This window comes from Macaca fascicularis, chromosome 12 (genome assembly GCF_037993035.2).
Source record: "Macaca fascicularis isolate 582-1 chromosome 12, T2T-MFA8v1.1".
Classification (NCBI taxonomy): Eukaryota; Metazoa; Chordata; class Mammalia; order Primates; family Cercopithecidae; genus Macaca; species Macaca fascicularis.
This window is the reverse complement of record NC_088386.1, coordinates 124,713,566-124,738,135: the sequence shown is the minus strand read 5'-3', so window position 1 is coordinate 124,738,135 and position 24,570 is coordinate 124,713,566. Positions and strand designations below refer to the sequence as shown.

At 39.1% G+C, this 24,570-nt stretch overlaps 2 long non-coding RNA genes across 8 annotated transcripts in view; one reads left to right on the top strand and one right to left on the bottom strand.

Annotated features, from left to right (window-relative positions):
* LOC141408231 (uncharacterized) overlaps window positions 1–820 on the top strand; it is a 45,190-nt gene extending 44,370 nt beyond the window's left edge. Inside the window, exon 3 of the long non-coding RNA XR_012421544.1 lies at window positions 623–820. This is a non-coding gene — a long non-coding RNA (uncharacterized lncRNA). The remainder of the gene's footprint in view (window positions 1–622) is intronic.
* Window positions 1–24,570, bottom strand: part of LOC123567975 (uncharacterized) — a 184,780-nt gene that overhangs the window by 120,355 nt on the left and 39,855 nt on the right. The window lies entirely within an intron of this gene.

Below are 24,570 nucleotides of genomic sequence, written 5' to 3'. Positions count from 1 at the left end.
AAAGAGGAGACTAGAAATGATAGTGGAAATGCTGTTTTCCTTTTTGGGAGTTCTTCCCCCAAATCAACTAATGGCATTTGTACTAGTTGGTGTCACTCTCTTTCCAGGTAAAGGGATGCTGAGTTTGCGGTAAGTTAGTGGTCACAAAAATTGACACTATTCTAGATATTGTAAACAGGAAAAAACTTAGTACCAAGAAACAGATGTGTGCAGAACTATCAGAAGTGTTGGAGAAGTGAAGGTCGAGGAAAGCCTCTGCTAACATTTAGGGAATCAGGAATTACTGGGGTCATATGATGCTGCCTCCAGTGATTTCTGCTGCCTGCTGAAGAGGGCAATTCACAGAACTTCCAGAAGCCGCTGGACTTCTCATGACTGTAGTTTGCCCATCATATTATAGCTTCTGCTTTTCTCTCACTTTCTACATTTCACCAAATTGTCTTTCTTGGCTGGAGTTTGTACCTGTATCATACAAGTAAGGATGTCTATAAAATATAGTTACAGGGTTTTAGCCTTTGAATTGTGGAGGAAAGCTGGGGGGACAGTGACGGTGGTTGTTAACAACAGATTTTAAGGACAGTCACCTAGCTGTGATCCTTTCCCATTTCCTTCTTTTTAACAGAGCCCTGATTGGGATCAAGCATCTACTTCATCCTTTGCTCCAGACAGAGTTACATTTTGTTGTCATGGATTTAACCCAGTGATGGTAAATGTGGTTGGGGTGGGCATATAACTTATGTGTAGGGGGCATATCTCTGTGTGTATTAGTGTGTTCTCATGCTGCTAATAAAGACATACCCAAGACTGGGTAATTTATAAAGGAAAGAGGTTTAATGGACTCACAGTTCCACATGGCTGAGGAGGGCTCACGATCATGGCAGAAGATGAAGGAAGAGCAAAGGGATGCCCTACATGGCAGCAGCCAAGAGAAAATGCTTGTGCAGGGACTCCCATTTATAAAACCATCAGATCTTGTGAGGCATTCAGTATCACAAGAACAGCACAGGAAGACCTACCCTCATGATTTAATTACCTCCCAACAGGTTCCTCCCACAACACATGGGAATTATGGGAGCTACAATTCAAGATGAGATTTGGGTGGGGACACAGTCAAACCATACCACTGTGTCTCTGCTTTCTATTTAACACGGACCAAGAAGCATATAACTTAAATTTTCACAGGCGGTCATTCTGAAGCCATGACAAGACCAGGATGAAGTAGGTATTAAGGAAAAAAATAGCGAGGAAACAGAAAACTATACCTTGTATTTTTTAAACTATATAATTTTGCAACTCTTCATATTATTTCTGAAGACTCCCTACTTCTGAGTATTTTATATGTAAAAGTAAGTTTCATTATTTTTTAACCCAGTTTCTGTCCTGGTTTCTGCTACTTTTGAAAGCAACATAACTATTAACCCTGACTCAGTCTCTGTGCTTTGAAATCCAACAAACGATAGGTGACAAAGGAAAGAGGTAGACAGGTGTTTTCAGAAATTTCTCTGAGTAATTATTTCCATGGTGAAAATATCAGGTACCACAAAAAACTAAGACTTGGGGGGCGGGTGTCATTGAGCCCCTTGGTTCTATTCCGATTATCTGACAGCTCCCAGCTCTGAGTAGACACAAAGCCACATCCTTTCATATCTTTGCTTTGACGGAGTCTGTATTTTAAAATCTCCCTATATCCCTGCTGAGAAGGCTGAGCTAGAGGACATGAACAAGACCTTAAGGGCAAGATTTGATAATAAAACTCATGGTGGAATGGGACCCAGTCATTTATGGAGTGCAGTCATAGATGCTGTCTGCTTCCAGAGTGTTCTGACACTGTAAGCATGTTTCTATGGTACATAGTGACAAAGACTCTCCCTGACCAAACTAGTCAGGCTTGTTTGAACCCTGTGTTCAACTAGGTCTTGGCCTTCCATCCTGGCAGAATCCAGTTTTCGCAATAATCCTGCTAGGTCAGTTTAGCAAGAGCCCTCACGCCCTTGATCTCTGATCACCCTGGCCTGCTCTTAGCAAGAATCCTGTGTGGTCAGTCTAACAAAAATGTCCCCATCCTTGATGTCTCCTGTTAGTAATTTTCCCTCTGCCAACATCCATCCCCAGCCCACCTGCTCCTTGGCTAGAAATTTCCACTTGTTCTTGTATTTGAAGTGGAGCCCCATCTCTCCCCAGTTGCTTGCTACAGTCTTGACACTTATTGCAATAGTCCTGAATAAAGTTTTCCTTACCACTTTAGCAAGTGTCAGAATAACTTTTCTTTAACAATAGAATTGGTTCAAGGAGTTGGAAATGAGGTGACCTGAGCTTAAAGTGGATCCTGGTTGGTCCAGCAGTTTCTTCTTCCTTCCTTCCTTCCTTCCTTCCTTCCTTCCTTCCTTCCTTCCTTCCTTCCTTCCTTCCTTCCTTCCTTCCTTCCTTCCTTCCTTTCTTTCTTTCTTTCTTTCTTTCTTTCTTTCTTTCTTTCTTTCTTTCTTTCTTTCTTTCTTTCTTTCTTTCTTTCCTTCTTTCTTTCTTTCTTTCTTTTTCTTTCTTTCTTTCTTTTTTTTGGCACTAAATACCCACTTCTAAGAGACTAAAACTCTAGGCTCTAGAACACTGAGAAATAGAGTTTGTTGTGTAAGCCACCAAGTCTATGGCATTTTTGTCATAGCAGCTGGAGCTATGACAGTGTGTAAACTTTTTCTTTTCATGATTGAATTAATACGAGTATTTTATGTGCAGAATGTGTTGTGGTGTAGGAATGAAGATGGTGAGCAAAGAAGCTAAGGACTCCAAGATGAACACTTTTGTACACTTCTGATTGCTGTAGAAAAACATCACTTATCTGAACTGTCAGTGCCTCAGACTCTTTACCAGGGAAATAGGATTGGCAATTTGTTTTGATCATCACACTGAATAGCAGTGGACAATGTCTAATAATTTTGAACTGAGATGTAAAGGTTAATGGGATAAAAATAGGAGAGAAGCTTAGCCATCCAAAGACATTAGCAAACTGGAATTAAAGAAAACACAGGTAATGGACCAAATGCTTTAGAGGAGCTACAACATGCAGTTGGTTACTTCACACGAAAAACTTTCTCCTTCCCTCTCCCTCTTCCAGTCCGAACCTCATCTGACTTATCTGCATTTTGATCCCAATGGGAAGATCTCAATGTTTAGAAAAATCCCTCATTTTTTGCTGTTACTCATAAATAATCAATAGCCACAATAATGAAAAACATAACAGGAAGTTCTTTTTGGCAGTCATTCCTAACAATTTCAGGATGACTGCTCAGCTGTTTATGACACAAAGCTGTTTAACTTGGGGAAACTGTAACACAGGTAAAATATGCTCTCAAAATGGAGGAATTTAGGCTTTTGAATCTTTTTTAACTCTAGGTTTGGCCTTTCTAGACTCACGGGCACTGAACTCCTTATTAGCCTGTTTTATACACCAGTCAAACCAGTTGTGTTTTAAAATGCATCTGGCAGGCATTATAACCATACTAAGAAGACTTCATTCTAACAGTCCTGCCTCAGGCAGAAGGTTGTTTCCTGAAATGCTCTGGCAATTCCTAAATCTTAATACTATATTCACTTAGACAAAGTGTCTCTCTTTTTCAGATATACATATTTATTAATTCCCAAAAGTCTACCAATGGTAAGTCAGTACCCCACTTTCATTCCCTTGGAGACTGAATATTTCCTGAGCACCTGCTCTAAATCAGAAGACTGAGTAACCCTCTAATAACACATCAGTTACCCATTTCTGAGGCCTCTTTGATTCCCAAATTTCAGTGTGCATCACCTGCACAGCTTGTCAGATCATGGTTTCCTCAGTCTCGTTGCAAGATTCTGTTTTACTATGACTGAGCTGGGGCCTGAGACTGACTTTCTAACACAGTTCTCAGTGATGCTGACACTGACTGTCCATGAACCATGACATGGAAGACACCAAAAGAACTTTGCATCTTGGACTTGAAGTGATAGTAGGCTATGAATCCTCATGCTGGGGGTTGGCAAAAGCCTGTTCCAAGCAGCGTACATGGGCACCATGACCCGCATTGGCATACCTACTGGTACTGCCATCCCAGTAACATACTCTGCTACAGGAGCCAGGAGTTAGCAGCAGTGTTAAATATCAAGTTTCCCATGGCCCTGGTCAAACATGTTCCAAAGCTCGTGGTGAGATACAGGGATCAGGGCCACATTTTTACAAATTGGTTGGTAAGTCAAAGAAGTAGCCAAGTACAGAAATAGGATGATGAATTCCTTGTAATTTCATTTTTTAAAGACCCACAGGAAGTATACACTCACACACACGCCTATGCAATTACATAAATGCATATATATAAAATCATATTTAATAATGTATACACACAATCATATATAAATATATAATACCTATATAATCATTTAATATATACATATGCTATCATATATGTGTGCACACATATGCACCACACACACACCATCAACCCATTAGTGCATTTTCACACACATCCGTCTTTAAGTTGATGGAATATTTTTCCCCTCTCATTTATTAGATGCTCATTGTCATTTGTATCTTGATTTCCTCTTCAAAGCTGCCTTTGATAGTCACCTTTTATAAAGATGCTGAGCAGTTGAGGGCTAGTGGTGTGGTACGATGTGATTCTGCTGGCTGGGCACTTTCTATGAGGGCACCTGACACTGGCAGAGAATAGCTACCATGTCCCTATTCTATGTAAGAGGAAGCCTAAAGGAAGAAGCTGGTCTCCGAGTTCTTGTCTCAGGCCTGTAGGAAATGTTAACTCCACTAAAGGAAAAGTTCTGATGGGAAAGGAGTGTCCTTCTCTCTTGAATCTCATCAGAAGGAGAAGTAGGAGTGCCCTAACCTATCTGTTGTTCGGAATATGACAAAGGCACATTTTTCCTGAGAATACGATGTCAGAGACGTGACTGTTCTCAACAGTACTGTTTTCAACTCTTTTCTTAGAGTGCACGAAGGGTCATTTTTATTGGTTCTCTATGTAAACCAGGGCCATAAAGCCAAGGTGCAATTTAGTGAATGCAATTTGATAGAGGAAAGAATTGGAGAATTTCTGAGATTATTGATATTCTTCTATCTGTTGCCCTCTTCCTTGTGAATAGTCCAATTCAGCAACAAAGGTGAAGCCATGGGCAGGCTAGCTCTCTGTCCTTTCTTGACATTTATAAAGCTGGGCTGCTTTGTGTGAAGGTCAGGCAGTTTTCCGTTCAGTACGGATTCACGTCTGGCTTCTCTGCTTTCATAAGAGGCCTTCAAGTCAAGGCTTAGCTCTGTTCTCTTCCAAGGGGTTGTCAGGGACTAAAACCCCAAACTCGCTGCTCCCAGTTCAGAGAACCTTATTTGTAGACAACTTCCTAAAGAATATGCTTTTGCCTTTTTCTCTAGACTCTCTAAAATTTGTCTTTGATTCAGTAGCACCAACAGAGAGCGGTTAATATATTAAGATGCTGGTGAAACTATTTCAACTTGACAACACTTTTTATTTGTTGGATATTACGTTGTCTAATTTAAGACATATCAGTAAGAGCAGAAGGGGTCTACTTATCCCACTGGTTTCATCAGCATCAAAAATAAAGCCCTGAATGGCATCTTGAAATTTCTGCGATTTAAAATGTTCTCAGATTTCTCTTTGTGAGTGAATCATTGACTTAATGAAATTTAAATTGTAATTTGTATTTCTAAGTCTATCCAGTGAACATTTATTAAGGCAATTACATTTATGTTTATGAATTTGGAATTTAACCAATAGCAGTTTTATTGGGCAACTCATGAAACCGAGGGCTCTACATGGACCTCTCTTGGTACAAAATCACATTCATTGAGACTTCAACATGGTATAATACCTGTAATTGTAGAACTGCAAATTTTAAGTCTTTTGGGAAAAAAAAATGCTAAAAGGAAAGTTCCTCCTTTGTGCATAGTAAACTTTCTCCCAATTATCAGCTTTCTTATATTCTTGAAAGAAACAATAATGACAGGCTGGGCATGGTGGCTCACTTCTGTAATCCCAGCAGTTTGGGAGGCCGAGGCAGGCGTATCACGAGGTCAGGAGTTCAAGAACAGCCTAGCCAACATGGTGAAAACCCAACTCTACTAAAAAATACAAAAATTAGCCGGGCATGGTGGCACTTGCCTGTAAATCCAGCTACTCAGGGGCTGAGGCAGGAGAATTGCTTGAACCTGGGAGGCGGAGGTTGCAGTGAGTGGAGATCATGCCACTGCACTCTAGCATGGGTGACAGAGCAAAACTCTGTCTCAAACAAACAAACAAACAAAACGGCAATGGCAAAAAACCCTATTCATTGCTCTCTTCTCCTTGCCTTTCCAAGCCTCCCTTTCCCAGCTGGGGGGCTGTCTTCCCCTCTCTTCCCATGCAGACCCTCCCCACAAAAGTGCTCTCAGTCCTCCCTTTCAACACGGGACTGGTAACTAGTGGAAGATTCCAACACCTGACTTCTCCCATTGGGTACAGCCACCTAAAAATTGTAATTCTTCACCAGTTCCAACAGCTTTTCAGAAAGGAGAACCTCTCTGGTATTCTGCAGAGTATTTTCTTTTCCTGTGGAGTAATTTGTATATCCATCCTACAGGGTTGCTTCATGGTCATGTGACTGCACAAGTGCACAGGGCCATGCTCTCTGAAGGGTCTGTTCCTTGGTGAAAGGCTCTGTTGTTACCATCTTGAAATTCCTAATACTTGTGAGTAAGGATCCTTGCATTTCCTTTCTCACTGCACCTGCAGCTGGCCCTGCCCTTGTGGCATCCCTCTGTTCCGAGGAGTTTGAGAAGTGAGGTAGCAACCAGAGGAAAGGAAGCAGGACTGAAAACATCACCAGAGCTGGGTTCAAGAGAAAAGTTGGGGGAGGAAGGATAGGAGCAGTTTCTGGGTTATGGTTTACAGAGCATCCCCACAGATTGCTTGTGCTTGCTTTATTGTGTTTCAGTGCTGAAAGACTGACAAGAGTTTCTTTCTCCTCATTCTGAACCCGAGGCTGAGCAGTTAGACTTTTATCAAGAATTATTAGGATGTGATAGTGACTTACAAAACTTTGAAGCTCTGATGAAAGACCTGAGGAAATGCTGGTTTGAGTTCACACTGGAAAGAAATCTAGCCTCTCTCAGTACTTATCCTGCAGGTCACATTTCAAAGCATTTCAACATTATAATAAATTCTCTATTAGGCTCCTCTGCTAGTAAAACAAAAAGCATTTTCTTTAATCCTTAATCAACTTGTCATTTATTTATATGACAATTGAAAATTTTGTTCCTCTTCCTTTTTTTAAAGAGTAATATAAAATTCTTTTTTTAAATAAAAAAGTTATTTTATGTTGTTTTTGGTTTTATAGAAATGTTTGGGAACAATATATAGAGATGTAGTAAGCATAGTTATTACTTCTGGAGTATTGTGTTAGACCAATGTTGATGGAGAGTTTATTATCTGAGCTGAACTGCCACAGAAAGAAGCCCTTGTTTCCTCTTCATGCCCCCAGTGTAAAACAAGACCTGGCACACAAAAACACTCCATAAAAATTTATGGAAAGTATAACATTGAAAATTTTGCAGAGGAGCCATGCACAGTGGCTCATGCGTATAATCCACAGAGTGATACCTCATCTCTACTAAAATTAAGAAAAAAAAAATTAGCCAAGCATGGTGGTGAACATCTGTAGTACCAGCTACTTGGAGAGTCGACGTGGGAAGATCCCTTGAGCCCAGGAGGTTGAGGCTGCAGTGAGCCATGATCACACCACTGTACTCCAGTCTGGGGAATAGGTGAGATCCTGTCTTAAAAAAAAATTTGAATTCCAATAAAAAGGCACAAAAGTAATTTTAAAATGTTTTGCTTTATAGTAATATGTACTATATTGATTTCCATTAGGCACTTTACATAAATTACCTACACAAGCTTTATGTTAACCTTATAAATTACTATTATGAGTTTCATTTCGAGATGGAGAATTGAGGTTCAAAGAGATCAATAGTTTTTCCCAGGTCCACCTATTTTTAAAAGTTTCTTAATAGACTTTGGTAAATATGTAACCTAATTATGAATAAGGATGTTTTCAATCTGAATAAGCTGTGGACTAATAACACTTTATATTCTACTGTAGAAAATTGAAGAATTGAAAATTGAAACATAAAGAAAAGTACAACATTCCAAAGAGCCTCCTCACTGACTCACTCAAAGGATGAGCAAATGGATAGGAAACTAATAAAGAGGACGCATGCTTCTCAGCAGTCAACTCAGACCCCCTGGAACACTGTTGCAGCCTCAATCTCCCAGGAGTGAGGGAAATTTTAAACATTGAGGTAGTAAACAATAATAAGCAGTTTATGATATATAGTGACTCCACCTTTTACTTCCGATGGCTCTTAGGTAATAGAAATTGACCCCAGGATGAACAGGAAGGCAAGGTATAAGTCTGTGGTTCAAGCTACACAAAGGAACAGGGTACAGGGAGAGTTCTGATGCCAGCTCCCCACCGAGGGGCTCAGCGCTTGTCCTTTTAAGGAAGTTGAGGTGGGAAGAAGGAGAGATATGTAGGCATGTTTAGGCGGGGTCTTCTTTGTACCTGAATAGGAACTGTCATGCCATAACATGTGTTGCACATACAGAAAATGGCAGATAGGACCTGTCTTGGGCAGAGATTTTAGTATTACAATGAGATTATAATGAGAAAAAAGTAAATGAAAGGTTAAACAAAAGTCGGTGAAAGGTCAGCACTGAAGTCCATCTTGTCCCCAATCAGCTGGATCTGGTGAGGTTCTTATCAGGAATGGCAGAGTCGCACGTTAGCGACCTTGGAAGACATTACTCCAAGAGATAAATGGTTAGGTTCTTCCTTTTATGGTTAGGCATTTTGCCTGGTTGTCTAGGTTACGAGGTGTCCCCCTTTCTGCTACTGATTTGGGTCAGCTTGTTGAGGGAGACAAGAAGGCAGGGGAGGGGATATGCACAAACATGTGAGGTTCATTGGGATCCTAATTACCATGTCTCTCATCTGCCAGAACCAAGTCTCCTTCCTATATTGTCTTACTTCACTTTTAAATATTAATTGAAAATTGCAGATTAAAACAAAAATGAATCTCCCAAGGAGATGATTTGCAAATAATGTAAATAAATATCTGATATGGTTTGGCTGTATCCCTACCCAAATCACACCTTGAATTGTAATAATCCCCACATATCAAGAGCAGGGCCAGGTGGACATAATTGAATCATGGGGGCAGTTTCCCCCATACTGTTCTTGTGGTAGTGAATAGTCTCATAAGAGCTGATGGTTTTATAAATGGGAGGTCTGCTGCACAAGACCTCCTGTCTGCTGCCATGTAAGACATGTTTTTGCTTCTCCTTTGCCTTCCACCATGGTTAGGAGGCTTCCCCAGCCATGCTGAACTGTGAGTCCATTAAACCTCCTTCCTTTATATATCACCCAGTCTTGGGTATGTTTTATTAGCAGCATGAGAACGCTGACACAATTTCTGTCCTCAGAAAGGTGGAGGATAACTCTCCCCTCCTTAAGTGTGGGCTGCACATAGTGACTATCTTTCAAAGAGGACAGTATGGAAGGGGGCTAAAAGAGTCACTTGACAGTGGAGAAATCTGACAAATATGACTTCAGCCAGGTGATCAAGGTCGACATCAACAATAAAAAGTCACGTTGACAGTGTGTATTCTTGACATGAGGTCATGAGATGGTACTTTACCTCCACGGTCGCAATCTCCAAAATCCAAACCCCTATCTAACTAAGAAAAGCATCAGACACACCCCAACTGAGGGAGGGTAGTTCTACAAAACACATGACCAGTACCCCTCAAAACTGTCATAAAACTGTCATAAGAAACAGAGACTATGAGACTCAGAGTCAAGAAGATCCTAAGGAGACATGATGACTAAATGTAATATGATATTCCAGAAGGGATCCTGGAACAGAAAAAGGATGAGGTAAACACTAAGGAAACTGGAAAAAGTTAGTATAGTAAGTACCAATATTGGTTTATTAATTGTGACAACTGTAAAATAATAATAGGAGAACTGTGTATGTGATTAATAGGAACTCTACAATCTCCTCAATTTTTCTATAAATGTAAAGCTATTCTAAAATAAAGTGTTTATTTTTAAAAAATGGAAAAGGGAGTTTTACTATAGACTTAGCCCTATTAAATTACTAGAAAGCTTTCTTGATTGAGTTGTTTTTGCTACAAAACCAAAAGACATGCTTGATGAACATTTCATAACCAACTTAATGATGATTACCTCCCACAAAACAGAAGAAACCATGCTGTCCCATAATGAACCTGTTGCCTCTAGCATGCACTCACCCCAGATTGAAAGCAGGGAGTCAGAGGCAGTTAGAAGGAGCAGGTGGTATCTGATGACCAGGCTGTGACTTCAGGTCTTTAGAAGGCCCAGGAAGTGAGGCAGTCTCCCTCCTAAGTGCCTACCCTTCCTGAAGCAAGGGCTGAAAGAGCCAGGAGGGTTTCGTTTAGTGTGTTCCAAATGAGTTAATGGGTGACATACCAGTGAGTATTTTCTATCACATTAATTTTAATGTATTCTACTTGTCTGATGTAAAAGACTCAAAATGACCTCCCAGTGTTCCTAATTAGTGCTCTCAGTACAACTTCTTTATTGTTTCTTAGAAGTGGCTTTTGCTATGTTTCTAAATTTAGAAAAAAATCATAATTTATATAAGTTTTGCATATACCTTGGGAATTGAATAGGAGATTAATATCTATGTGGAATTATCATAAGTAAAACAATTTATTAAGATAATACAGTGTTAGAAAAGGTTTAATGAGACTTTCATAAAGACGTGTGAACCACAGATTTTCTGTGGCAGATGCATAGGCACATGTCTTGCTTGTGAAACACTGATTAAAAGTGCTATGTGGCATGGAAGATAAGAAAGGAGCCCATGTTTATAAAATCAAACTGTAAATTTAACCGTAGGTATAAATCAATAATCTCAATTTTAAAAATAGTTCAAAGATTGCATATTTTGGTCTGTTATTTAAACATTATTTTATAATTTGGAGGTAAGCGGAACAAGATGGCAGACTAGAAGGCTCCACCAATCATCCCCCAAAGCAAGGACAGTAATTTAACAACTATCTACACACAAAAAAATGCACCTCCAAACAAACCAAAAATCAGGTGACCACTCAGAGTACTTGGTTTTAACTTCATATCACTGAAAGAGGCACTGAAGATGTAGAAAAATCAGTCTTGACTTGCTGATGCCACCTTACCCCCAACCCCCCGCAGTGGCAGTATGGCACAGAGAGCATTTCTCTGGGCTGGAGCGTGGAAGGGCATGCAGCAATTGTGAGACATTGAATTCAGTGCTGTCCTGTTAGAGCAGAAAGAAAAACCAGACCAAACTCAGCTGTTGCTTGCCCATGGAGGGAGTATTTAAATTAACTCAAATCACAGGGGAATCACTGATCCCAACTGTCAGAACCTAGGTTCCCATAAGTCTCGCCACCTCAGGCTAAAGTGCTTTGGTGCTGTAAATAAAATTGGCAGATGGACTACTTCCATAAACACTGATATTTTTAGGCAAGTACTAGTACTGAACTGGGCCCAGAGCTAGTAGACTGTAGGGATGGCACACGACCTACTGAGACACCAGCAGAGGTGGCAAAAGAAATGCTGGTGTCACCCTTATCCTAACTACAGGCTGTACAGCTCACAGCTCCAAAAGAGACCCTTTCCTTCTGCTTGAGGAGAGGAGAGGGAAGAGTGGGGAGGACTTTGTCTTGCATCTTGGATACCAGTTCAGCTAACAGCAGAATAGAGCACTGGTCAGAGTGATGAGACCCCCTTTCCAAGCCCTAACTCCCAGATGACATTTCTACACATCCCTTGGGCCAGAAGGGAAACCACTGCCTTGAAGGGAAGAATCCAATTCTGGCAGCATTCATCACCTACTAACTGAAGAGCCGTTGGGCCCTGAATAACCAGCAGTGATACCCAAGTACTACATTGAGGGCCTTTGGTAAAACCTTGAGTTGTGCTAGCTTCAAGTGAGAGCACATTTTCAGCTGTTTTGGCTTCAGGGTGAGACTTCTTTTGCTTGAGAAAAGCAGAGGGAAAAGTAAAGGGCACTTTGACTTGCACCTTAGGTACCAGCTCAACCATACCAGGGTAGCACACCAAGCAGGCTGTTGGGTATCCTGATTCCAGGACTTGGCTTTTGAACAGAATTTCTGGACCTGCCCCGGGCCAGAGGGAAGCCCACTGCCCTGAAGGCCTAGTTCCAGGCCAAGCAGCATTAATCACAAGCTGACTGAAGAGCCCTTGGGTCTCAAGGGAAAATAAATGGTAGTCTGGTAGTACTCCTTGTGGTCCTGTGGTAGTGGTGGCCATGGGGTGAGGCTCCTCTGCCTTTAGAAAGGAGAGAGAAGAGTGGGAAAGACTGTGCTTTGTGGATTGAGTGCCTGCTCAGCTACAGTACAATAGAGCACCACATAGACTTCTAAGATTTTTTAGTCTAGTCCCTGGCTCCCAGCACCTCTGGACCTGCCTGAGACCTGGGGAATATAGCCACCCTGGAGGGAAGGGCATAGGCCTGGCTGGCTTAACCATCTACTGACTGTAGAGCCCCAGGGCCGTGAGTAAACAGAGGAAGTAGCCAGGGAGTAGATACAGCAGGCCTTGGGTGAGACCCAATGTTGTGCTAGCTTCAAGACTGACCTAGTACAGTCACAGTGGTGGTAGCCACAGAGGTGCTTGTGTCACTCCACCCCCAGCTTCAGGTGGTCCAAAATGCAGAGAACAACTCTTTTTGTTATAGGGAAAGTAAGGGAAGAGAACAAGAGTCTCTGGTAATGCAGAGAATTCTCCCAGATCTTATCTAAGACCATCAAGGCAGTACCTCTGAGAGTCTAAAAGAACCATGATGTGACTGGGCTTGGGGTGCCCCCTAAAGCAGATATAGCTTAGATAACAACATCCAAGTCCTTTTGAATACCTGGAAAGCCTTCTCAAGAAGAATTAGTATAAAAAAGCCCAGACTGTGATGACAATAATAAATACCTAACTCTTCAATGCCCAGACACAGATGAACATCTACAAGTATCAAGACAATCCAGAAAAACATGACTTCACCGAATGAACTAAATAAGCCACCAAGGACCAAACCTGGAGAAACAGAGGTATGTGACCTTTAATAGACAGAACTCAAAATAGCTATTTTTAGGAAACTCTAAAAATTCAAGATAACACAGAGAAGAAATTCAGAATTCTTCTAAATAAATTTAACAAAGACTTTGAAATAATTAGAAAGAATCAAGCAGTAATTCTGGAGCTGAGAAAGAAAACTGGCATGCTGAAGAACATATCAAAGTCTTTTAATGGCAAAATTGATCAAGCAGAAGAAAGAATTAGTGAGCTTGACGATAGGTGGTTTGAAAATCTACAATGAGAGGAGACTAAAAAAGAAGGAAGCATGCCTCCAGAATGTAGACAGTAGCCTCAAAAGGGCAAATCTGAAAGTTATTGGCTTTAAAGAGGAGGTAGAGAAAAAGACAGACGTAGAGAATTTATTCGAAGGGATTACAGAGAATTTTTCAAACCTAGAGAAAGATATAAATAATCAAGTACAAGAAAGTTTCAGAACACGTGGAGATTTAACCCAAAGACTACCTCAAGGCATTTAATAATCAAACTCCCAAAGATCAAGGATAAAGAAAGAATCCTAAAAGCATCAAGGGAAAAGAAACAAATAACTTATAATGGAGCTCCAGTACATCTGGCAGCAGGTTTTTGAGTGGAAGCTTTCCAGGCCAGGAGAGAGTAGCATGACATATTTAAAGCTCTAAAGGGAAAAAATAAAAGCTTTACCCTAGCATAGTATATTCAATGGACATATTCTTCAAACACGAAGTAGAAATAAATATTTTCCCAGACAAATAAAAGTTGAGGAATTTTATCAACACCAGACATGTCCTGAAAGAAATGTTAAGGGGAGTACTTAAATCAGAAAGGATAGGGTGTTAAAGAGAAATAAGTAATCACTTGAAAATACAAAACTGACTATAATAGTAATAGTAGGTACACAAACAAACAGAATTATATAACACTGTAACAGTGATGTGTAAACTGCTCCTGTCCTAAGTGTAAAAATTAAAGAAAGAAGCAAACAAAAACAGTAACTACAACAACTTTTCAAGAAATAGACAGTACAATAAGATATAAATAAAAACAACAAAAAGTTAAAAAGTGGGGGGAAAGTAGAGGTGTAGAGTTTTTATTAGTTTTCCTTTTGCTTGTTGTTTATACAAACAGTTTTAAGTTGTTTTCAGGTTAAAATAATAGGTTATAAGATAGTATTTTCAATACTCGTGCTAACCTCAAACCAAAAACATGTAATTAATATACAAAAAAAATCAATAAACTAAATCATATCATGTGAGAAAATCACATTGACTAAAAAGAAGGCAGGAAAGAAAGAAAGAAGGAAGGGAGAGAAGACAACAAAACAACCAGAAAAGAAATAACAAAATGACAGGAGTAAGTCCTAACTTATCGATAATAACATTGAATGTCAATGGACTAAACTCTTTCGATCAAAAGAAATAGAGTGGAATTGCAAATTGTGCTATAAACATGCATGTGCAAGTATGTCTTTTCATATAATGACTTTGTTTCCTCTAGGTGGGACCCAGTGGTGGGATTACTGGATCAAATGATAGTTCTACCTTTACTTCCCTAAGGAATCTCCACACTGTTTTCCATAGTAGTTGTATTAGTTTACACTCCTACCAGCAATATAGCAGTGTTCCCCTTTCACCATCCACCCCAACATCTATTGTTTTTTTATTTTTTGATAAGAGCCATTCCTGTAGGAGTAAGGTGGTATCGTATTGTGGTTTTAATTTGCATTTCCCTGATGATTAGTTATTTTGAGCATTTTAAATATGTTTGTGGGCCATTTTTATATCTTCTTTTGAGAATTGTCTATTCATGTTTTTAGCCTACTTTTTGAAAGGATTGTTTTTTTGTTTGTTTGTTTGTTTTCTTCCTAATTTGCTTGAGCTCCTTGTAAATTCAGGATATTAGTCCTTTGTTAGACGTATAGATTATGAAGATTTTCTCTCACTCTGTCAGTTGTCTGTTTACTCTGCTGACTGTTACTTTTGCCATGCAGAAACTCTTTAGTTTAATTAAATCCCACTTATTTATCTTTGTTTTGGTTGCATTTGCTTTTGGGTTCTTAGTCATAACATTTTTGCCTAAGCCAATGTCTAGAAGAGATTTTTAATGTTGTCTTCTAGAATTTTTATAGTTTCAGGTCTTAGGCTTAAGTCCTTGACTCCCCTTAAGCTTATTTTTGTATAAGGTGAGAGATGAGGATCCAGTTTTATTCTCCTACATGTGGCTTTCCAATTATCCCAGAACCATTTGTTGAACAGAGTGTCCTTTCCATACTCTATATTTTTCTTTCTTTGTCAAAAATCAGTTGGCTGCAGGTATTTGGATTTAGTTTTGGATTCTCTATTCTGTTCCACTGGTCATGTGTTCCTATTTTTATATCGGGTCCATACTGTTTTGATGACTATGGCCTTATAGTATAGTTTGAAATCAGGTAACGTGATGCCTCCAGATTTGTTTTTTTTGCTTAGTCTTTCTTTGGCTGTTTGGGCTCTGTTTTGTTTCCATATGAATTTTAGAATTGCTTTTTCTAGTTCTGAGAAGAATAATGGTGAAATTTCGATGGAAATTACATTGAATTTGTAGATAGCTTTTGGCAGTGTGGTCATTTTCACAATATTGATTCTAGCCATCTGTGAGCATGGGATGTGTTTCCATTTGTTTGTGTCATCTATGATTTCTTTCAGCAGTGTTTTGTAGTTTTCCTTGCAGAGGTCTTTCATCTCCTTAGTTAGGTGTATTCATTAGTGTTTTAATTTTGGTGCAGCTATTGTAAAATGGGTTGAGTTCTTGATTTGATTCTCAGCTTGTTCACTGTTGGTGTATAGCAGAGCTACTGATTTGTGTACATTAATTTTGTTTCCTGAAACTTTGCTGAATTCTTTTATCAGTTCTAGGAGCTTTTGTGGAGGGAGTCTTAGGGTTTTCTACATGATACAATCATATCAGCAAACCGCAACAGTTTGACTTCTGTTTACTGATTTGAATGTCCTTTATTTCTTTCCCTTGTCTGATTGCTCTGGTTAGGACCTCCAGGAGTACTATGTTGAATAGAAGTGGTAAGAGTGGGCACCTTTGTCTTGTTTCAGTACTCAGAGGGAATTATTTCAACTTTTCCCCATTAAGTATTATGTTGGCTGTGGGTTTGTAATAGATGGCTTTTATTACTCTGAGGTATGTCCCTTGTATGCCGATTTTGCTGAGGGTTTTAATGCTAAAGGGATACTTGATTTTGTCAAATGCTTTTCTGCATCTGTTAAGATGATCAGGTGATTTTTGTTTTTAATTCTGTTTATGTGGTGTACCACATTTATTGACTTGCATATGTTAAATCAGCCCAAATGCCCATCAATCAATGAATGAATTAAAAAGTGGCATATATTATGGAATACAACTTAGCCATAAAAAGGAATCAATTAATGGCATTCACAGCAACCTGGTTGTAATTGGACACTATTATTCTAAGTGAAGTAACTCATGAATGGAAAACCAAACATTGTATGTTCTCACTCATAAGTAGGAGCTAAGCTATGAGGATGCAAAGGCGTAAGAATGATACAATGACTTTGGGGGATTGGGGAAAAGTTGGAAGGTGGGCGAGAAATAAAAGACTACAAATTGAGTTCATATATATTGCTTGCATGATGTGTGCACCAAAGTCTAACAAATCACCACTAAAGAATTTACTCATGTAACCAAATACCACCTGCTCCTCAAAAACCTATGGAAATAAAAAAAAATTAAAAAGTACAGAATTACCTATTTTTTAAAAAGACATAGAGTGGCTGAATGGATTTTTTAAAAGGAACCATTAATTTGTTGCCAAAAAGAAACACACTTCACACATAAAGACACATATAGACTGAAAATAAACAGATGGAAAAATATATTTAGTGCCAATGAAAATCAGAAAAGGGCAGGAGTAGCTATACAATAGATTGAAATCAGATACAATAGATTTCAACACAAAACTATAAGAAGAGACAATAAAGTTCACTGTGTAGTGATAAAGGGGTCAAGTCAGCAAGAGGACATAACAATTTTAAATATATATGTACCCAACACTGGAGCACACATGCGTATAAAGAAAATATTTTTAGAACTAAAGAGAGAGATAGACTCCAATACAATAATAGCTGGAGACTTCAACATTCCACTGAGCAGATCTTCCAGACAAAAAATTAACACAAAAAATTGGACTTAATCTGCACTGTAGACAAAATGGACAAAATATATATTTACAGAATATTTCATCCAGTGGCTGCAGAATACACATTTCTCGCCTCAGCATGAGTCATTCTCAAGGATAGACCATATGTTAGGTTAAAAAAAAACAAGCCTTAAGACATTTTAAAAATTAAAATATTATCAAACATTTTCTTTGACTACAATGGACTAAAACTAGAAACCAGCAACAAGAAGAATTTTGGAAACTATAGAAACACATGAAAATTAGACAATATGCTCCTGAGTGACCAGTGAGTCAATGAATAAATTGAGAAGAACACTGAAAAATTTCTTGAAACAAATGATAATGAAAACACACATACCAAAATCTATGAGATACAGCAAAAGCAGTACAAAGAAGGAAGTTTATAGCTGTAAGTGCCTACATCAAATAAAGAAGAACAACTTCAAATAAACAACCTAACAATGCATCTTAAAGAAAGAGAGGAACAAGAGCAAACCAAATCCAAACTTAATAGAATAAAAGAAACAATAAAGATCAGAGAAGAAACAAATTAAACTGAATGAAGAAAACAATACAAAAGATCAACGAAACAAAAAGTTGGTTTTTCAAAAGTTAAGCAAAATTGGAAAATGTTTGGCCAGACTGACTAAGAAAAAAAGAGAGAATATCCAAATAAATAAAATCAGAGATGAAAAAGTAGACACTACAACTGATACTGCAAAAATTCAAACGACCGTTAGTGGTTACTATGAGCAACCATCTGCCAATAAATTGGAAAATCTAGAAGAAATGGAAAATTTCTTAGAAACATACAACCTACCAAGACTGAACGAGGAAGAAATCCAAAACCTGAATAGACCAATAATAAGTAATGAGATTTAAGCCATAATAAAAATTCTCCCAGTAGAGAAAAGCCTGGGACCTGATAGCTTCACTGCTGAATTCTACGAAACATTTAAAGAAAAACTAATACCAATCATACTCAAACTGTTCTGACAAATAGAAGAGGAGGGACTACTTACAAACTCATCCTACAAGGCCAGAATTACCTTGATTCGGTACCAGAATTACCTGATACTGAAAAGAAAAATATATCAAAAATAAAGAAAACTACAGGTCAGTATCTGATAAATATTGATGCAAAAATTCTCAGCAAAATACTAGCAAAGTGAATTCAATGATACATTAAAAAAATCATTCATCATCACCAAATGGGATGTATATCCAGGTTGCAAGGATGATTCAACATGTGCAAATCATTCAGTGTGATACATCACATCAACAGAATGAAGGATACAAACTATATGATCATTTCAATTGATGTTGAAATAGCATGTGATAAAATTCAACATCCCTTCATAATAATAATTCTCAAAAAACTGGGAATAGATAGAACATACCTTAACATAATAAAAGCCATATAAAACATATCCACAGCTAGTATCATACTGAATAGGGAAGAAATGAAAGTCTTTTCTCTAAGATTTGGAACATGACAAGGATGCCCATTTTCACCACTATTATTCAACAGAATACTCAAAGCCCTAACTAGAGCAATCAGAAAAGAGAAAGAAATAGAGAGATCCAAGATGGCCAAATAGGAACAGCTCCAGTCTACAGCTCCCAGCATAAGCAACACAGAAGATGGGTGATTTCTGCATTTCCAACTGAGGTACCGGGTTCATTTCACTGGGACTTGTTGGAAAGTGGTGCAGCCCACAGAGTGCAAGCTAAAGCAGGGTGGGGCATTGCCTCACCCAGGAAGCCCAAGGGGTCGGGGAATTCCCTTTCTAGCCAAGGGAAGCCATGAAAGATGGTACCTGGAAAATCAGAACACCCCCACCCTAATATTGCACTTTTCCAATGGTCTTAGCAAAAGGCACACCAGGAGATTATATCCCGTGCCTGGTTTGGAGGATCCCATGCCCACAGAGCCTTGCTCACTGCTAGCACAGCAGTCCAAGATCGAACTGTGAGGCGGCAATGAGGCTGAGGGAGGGGAATCCGCCATTACTGAGGCTTGAGTAAGCGAACAAACTGGACTGGGTGGAGCCCTGAAGCTCAATGAGGCCTGCTTGCCTCTGTAGACTCCACCTCTGGGGGCAGGGCATAGTTGAACAAAAGGTAGCAGAAACTTCTGCAGACTTAAACATCCCTGTCTGAAAGCTTTAAAGAGAGTAGTGGTTGTCCCAGCGTGGAGTTTGAGATCTAAGAACAGACAGACTGCCTTTAAGTGGGTCCCTGACCCCTGAGTAGCCTAACTGGGAGACACCTCCTAGTAGGGACCAACTGGCACCTCATACAGCCAGGTGCCCCTCTGAGATGAAGCTTCCAGAGGAACAATCAGGCAGCAACATTTGCTGTTCTGCAATAGTTGCTGTTCTGCAGCCTCTGCTGGTGATACCCAAGCAAACAGGGTCTGGAGTGGACCTCCAGCAAACTCCAACAGACCTGAAGCTGAGGGTCCTGACTGCTAGAAGGAAAACTAAAACAGAAAGGAATAGCATCACCATCAACAAAAAGGATATCCACACCAAAGCCCCATCTGTAGGGCACCATCGTCAAAGAGTAAAGGTAGATAAAACCACAAAGATGGGGAGAAACAAGAGCAGAAAAACTGAAAATTCTAAAAACCAGAGTGCATCCTCCAAAGGAATTCAGCTCCTTGCCAGCAATGAAACAAAGCTGAATGGAGAATGACTTTGAAAAGTTGATGGAAGTAGGCTTCAAAAGATCGGTAATAATAAATTTCTCAGAGTTAAAGGAGAATGTTTAAACCCATTGCAAAGAAGCTAAAAGCCTTGAAAAAAGATTAGATGAATGGCTAACTAGAATAAACAGTGTAGAGAAGACCTTAAATGACCTGATGGAGCTGAAAAACACGGCACGAGAACTACGTGATGCATGCACAAGCTGTGGCAGCTGATTCGATCAACTGCAAGAAAGGGTATCAGTGACTGAAGATCAAGTGAATGAAAAGAAGTGAAAAGAGAAGTTTAGAGAAAAAAAAGTAAAATGAAATGAACAAAGCCTCCAAGAAATATGACACTATGTGAAAAGACCAAATCTACGTCTGTTTGGTGTACCTGAAAGTGACGGGGAGAATGGAACCAAGTTGTAAAATACTCTTCAGGATATTATCCAGGAGAACTTCCCCAAATTAGCAAGGCAGGCCAACATTCAAATTCAATAAATACAGAGAATGCCACAAAGATACTCCTAGAGAAGAGCAACTCCAAGACACATAATTGTCAGATTCACCAAGGTTGAAATGAAGGAAAAAATGTTAATGGCAGTCAGAGAAAAACATTGGGTTACCCGCAAAGGGAAGTCCATCAGACTAACAGCGGATCTCTCAGCAGAAACTCTACAAGTCAGAAGAGAGTGGGGGCCAATATTCAACATTCTTAAAGAAAAGAATTTTAAACCCAGAATTTAATATCCAGCCAAACTAAGCTTCATGAGTGAAGGAGAAATAAAAGCCTTTATAGACAAGCAAATACTGAGAGATTTTGTCACCACCAGTCCTGCCTTACAAGAGCTCCTGAAGGAAGCACTAAACATGGAAAGGAACAACTGGTAACAGCCACTGCAATAACATGCCAAATTGTAAAGACCATCAATGCTAGGAAGAAACTGCATCACTTAATGAGCAAAATAGCCAGCTAACATCGTAATGACAGGATAAAATTCACACATAACAATATTACCCTTAAATGTAAATGGGCTAAATACCCCAATTAAAAGACACAGACTGGCAAGTTGGATAAAGAGTCAAGACCCATCAGTGTGCTGTGTTCAGGAGACCCATCTCATGTGTGGAGACACACATAGGCTCAAAATAAAGGGATGGAGGAAGATCTACCAAGCAAATGGAAAGCTAAAAAAAGCAGGGGTTGCAAACCTAGTCTCTGATAAAACAGACTTTAAACCAACAAAGATCAAAAGAGACAAAGAAGGCCACTACATAATGGTAAAGGGATCAATTCAACAAGAAGAGCTAACTAACCTAAATATATATGCACCCAATACAGGAGCACCTAGATTCATAAAGCAAGTCCTTAGAGACTTACAAAGAGACTTAGACTCCCATACAATAATAATGGGAGACTTCAACACCCCACTGTCAACATTAGACAGATCAACGAGACAGAAAGTTAACAAGGATATCCAAGACTTGAACTCAGCTCTGCACCAAGCAGACCTAATAGACATCTACAGAACTCTCCACCCCAAATCAATAGAATATACACTCCTCTCAGCACCACATCACACTTATTCCAAAACTGACATCGTTGGAAGTAAAGCACTGCTCAGCAAATGTAAAAGAAAAGAAATTATAACAAACTGTCTATCAGACCACAGTGCAATCAAACTATAACTCAGGATTAAGAAACTCACTCAAAACCACAAAACTACATGGAAACTGAACAACCTGCTCCTGAATGACTACTGGGTAAATAACGAAATGAAGGCAGAAATAAAGATGTTCTTTGAAACCAATGAGAACAATGACACAACATACCAGAATCTTTGGGACACATTTAAAGCAATGTGTAGAGGGAAACTTACAGCACTAAATACCCAGAAGAGAAGGCAGGAAAGATCTAAAATTGACACCCTAACATCACAATTAAAAGAACTAGAGAAGCAAGAGCAAAAACATTCAAAAGCTAGCAGAAGGCAAGAAATAACTAGGATCAGAGCAGAACTGAAGGAGATAGAAGACTAATAAAGAAGAAAAGAGAGAAGAATCAAATAGATGCAATAAAAAATGATAAAGGGGATATCATCACTGATACCACAGAAATACAAACAATCATCAGAGAATACTATAAACACCTCTATGCAAATAAACTGGAAAATTTAGAAGAAATGGATAAATTCCTGGACACACACACCATCCCAAGACTAACCCAGGAAGAAGTTGAATCCCTGAATAGACCAATAACAGGCTCTGAAATTGAGGCAATAATTAACAGCCTACCAACCAAAAACAGTCGAGGACAAGACAGATTCACAGCTGAATTCTACCAGAGGTACAAAGAGGAGCCGATACCATTCCTTCTGAAACTATTCCAATCAATAGAAAAAGAGGGAATCCTCCCTAACTCATTTTATGAGGCCAGCATCATCCTGATACCAAAGCCTGGAAGAGACATAATAAAAAAAGAGAATTTTAGACCAATATCCCTGATGAACATCGATGCAAAAATCCTCGATAATATACTGGCAAACCAAATACAGCAGCACATCAAAAAGCTTATCCACCACAATCAAGTTGGCTTCATCCCTGGGATGCAAGGCTGATTCAACATATGCAAATCAATAAACATAATCCATCATATAAACAGAACCAAAGACAAAAACCACATGATTATCTCAATAGATGCAGAAAAAGCCTTCGATAAAATTCAACAGCCCTTCATGATAAAAACTCTCAATAAACTAAGTATTGATAGGACATATCTCAAAATAATAAGAGCTATTTATGACAAACCCACAGCAAATATCATACTGAATGGGCAAAAACTGGAAGCATTCCCTTTGAAAACTGGCACAAGACAGGAATGCCCTCTCTCACCACTCCTATTTAACACAGTGTTGGAAGTTCTGGCCAGGGCAATCAGGCAGGAGAAAGAAATGAAGCTGTTCAATTAGGAAAAGCAGAAGTCAAATTGTCCCTGTTTGCGGATGACATGATTGTATATTTAGAAAACCCCGTCATCTCAGCCCAAAATCTCCTTAAGCTGACAAGCAAATACAGCAAAGTCTCAGGAAACAAAACCAATGTGCAAAAATCACACGCATTCCTATAAACCTGTAACAGACAAACAGAGAGCCAAATCATGAAGGAACTCCCATTCACAATTGCTTCAAAGAGAATAAAATACCTAGGAATCCAACTTACAATGGATGTGAAGGACCTCTTCAAGGAGAACTACAAACCACTGCTCAAAGAAATGAAAGAGGACACAAACAAGTGGAAGGACATTCCATGCTCATGCATAGGAAGAATCAATATCGTGAAAATGACCATAATGCCCAAGGTAATTTATAGATTCAAAGCCATCCCCATCAAGCTAACAATGACTTTCTTCACAGAATTGGAAAAAACTACTTTAAAGTTCATATGGAAACAAAAAAGAGTCCGCATTGCCAAGACAATCCTAAGCAAAAAGAACAAAGCTGGAGGCATCACGCTACCTGACTTCAAACTATATGACAAGGCAATAGCAACCAAAACAGCATGGTACTGGTACCAAAACAAAGATATAGAACAATGGAACAGAACAGAGCCCTCAGAAATAATACCACACATCTACAACCATCTGATCTTTGACAAACCTGACAAAAACAAGAAATGGAGAAAGGACCTATTTAATAAATGGTGCTTGGAAAACTGGTTAGACACATGTAGAAAGCTGAAACTGGATCCCTTACTTACACCTTATAAAAAATTAATTCAAGATGGATTAAAGACTTAAATGTTAGACCTAGGAACCATAAAAACCCTAGAAGAAAACCTAGGCAATACCCTTCAGGCCATAGGCATGGGCAAGGACTTCATGACTAAAACAACAAAAGCAATGACAACAAAAGCCAAAATAGACAAATTGGATCTAATCAAACAAAAGAGCTTCTGCACAGCAGAAGAAACTACTATCAGAGTGAATAGGTAACCTACAGAATGCAAGAAAATTTTTACACTCTACCCATCTGACAAAGGGCGAACATCCAGAATCTACGAAGAACTTAAAGAAAGTGATAAGAAAAAATCAAACAACCCCATCAAAAAGCGGGTGAAGGATATAATCAGACACTTCTCAAAAGAAGACATTTATGCAGCTAACAGACACATGAAAAAATTCTCATCATCACTGGTCATCAGAGAAATGCAAATCAAAACCACAATGAGATACCATCTCATTCTACCAGTTAGAATGGTGATCATTAAAAAGTCAGGAAACAACAGGTGCTGGAGAGGATGTGGAGAAATAGGAACACTTTTACACTGTTGGTGGGAGTATAAACTAGTTCAGCCATTGTGGAAGACAGTGTGGCAATTCCTCAAGGATCTAGAACCAGAAATACCATTTGTCCCAGCAATCCCATTACTGGGTATATACCCAAAGGATTATAAGTTATGCTACTATAAAGACACATGCACACGCATGTTTACTGCAGCACTATTCACA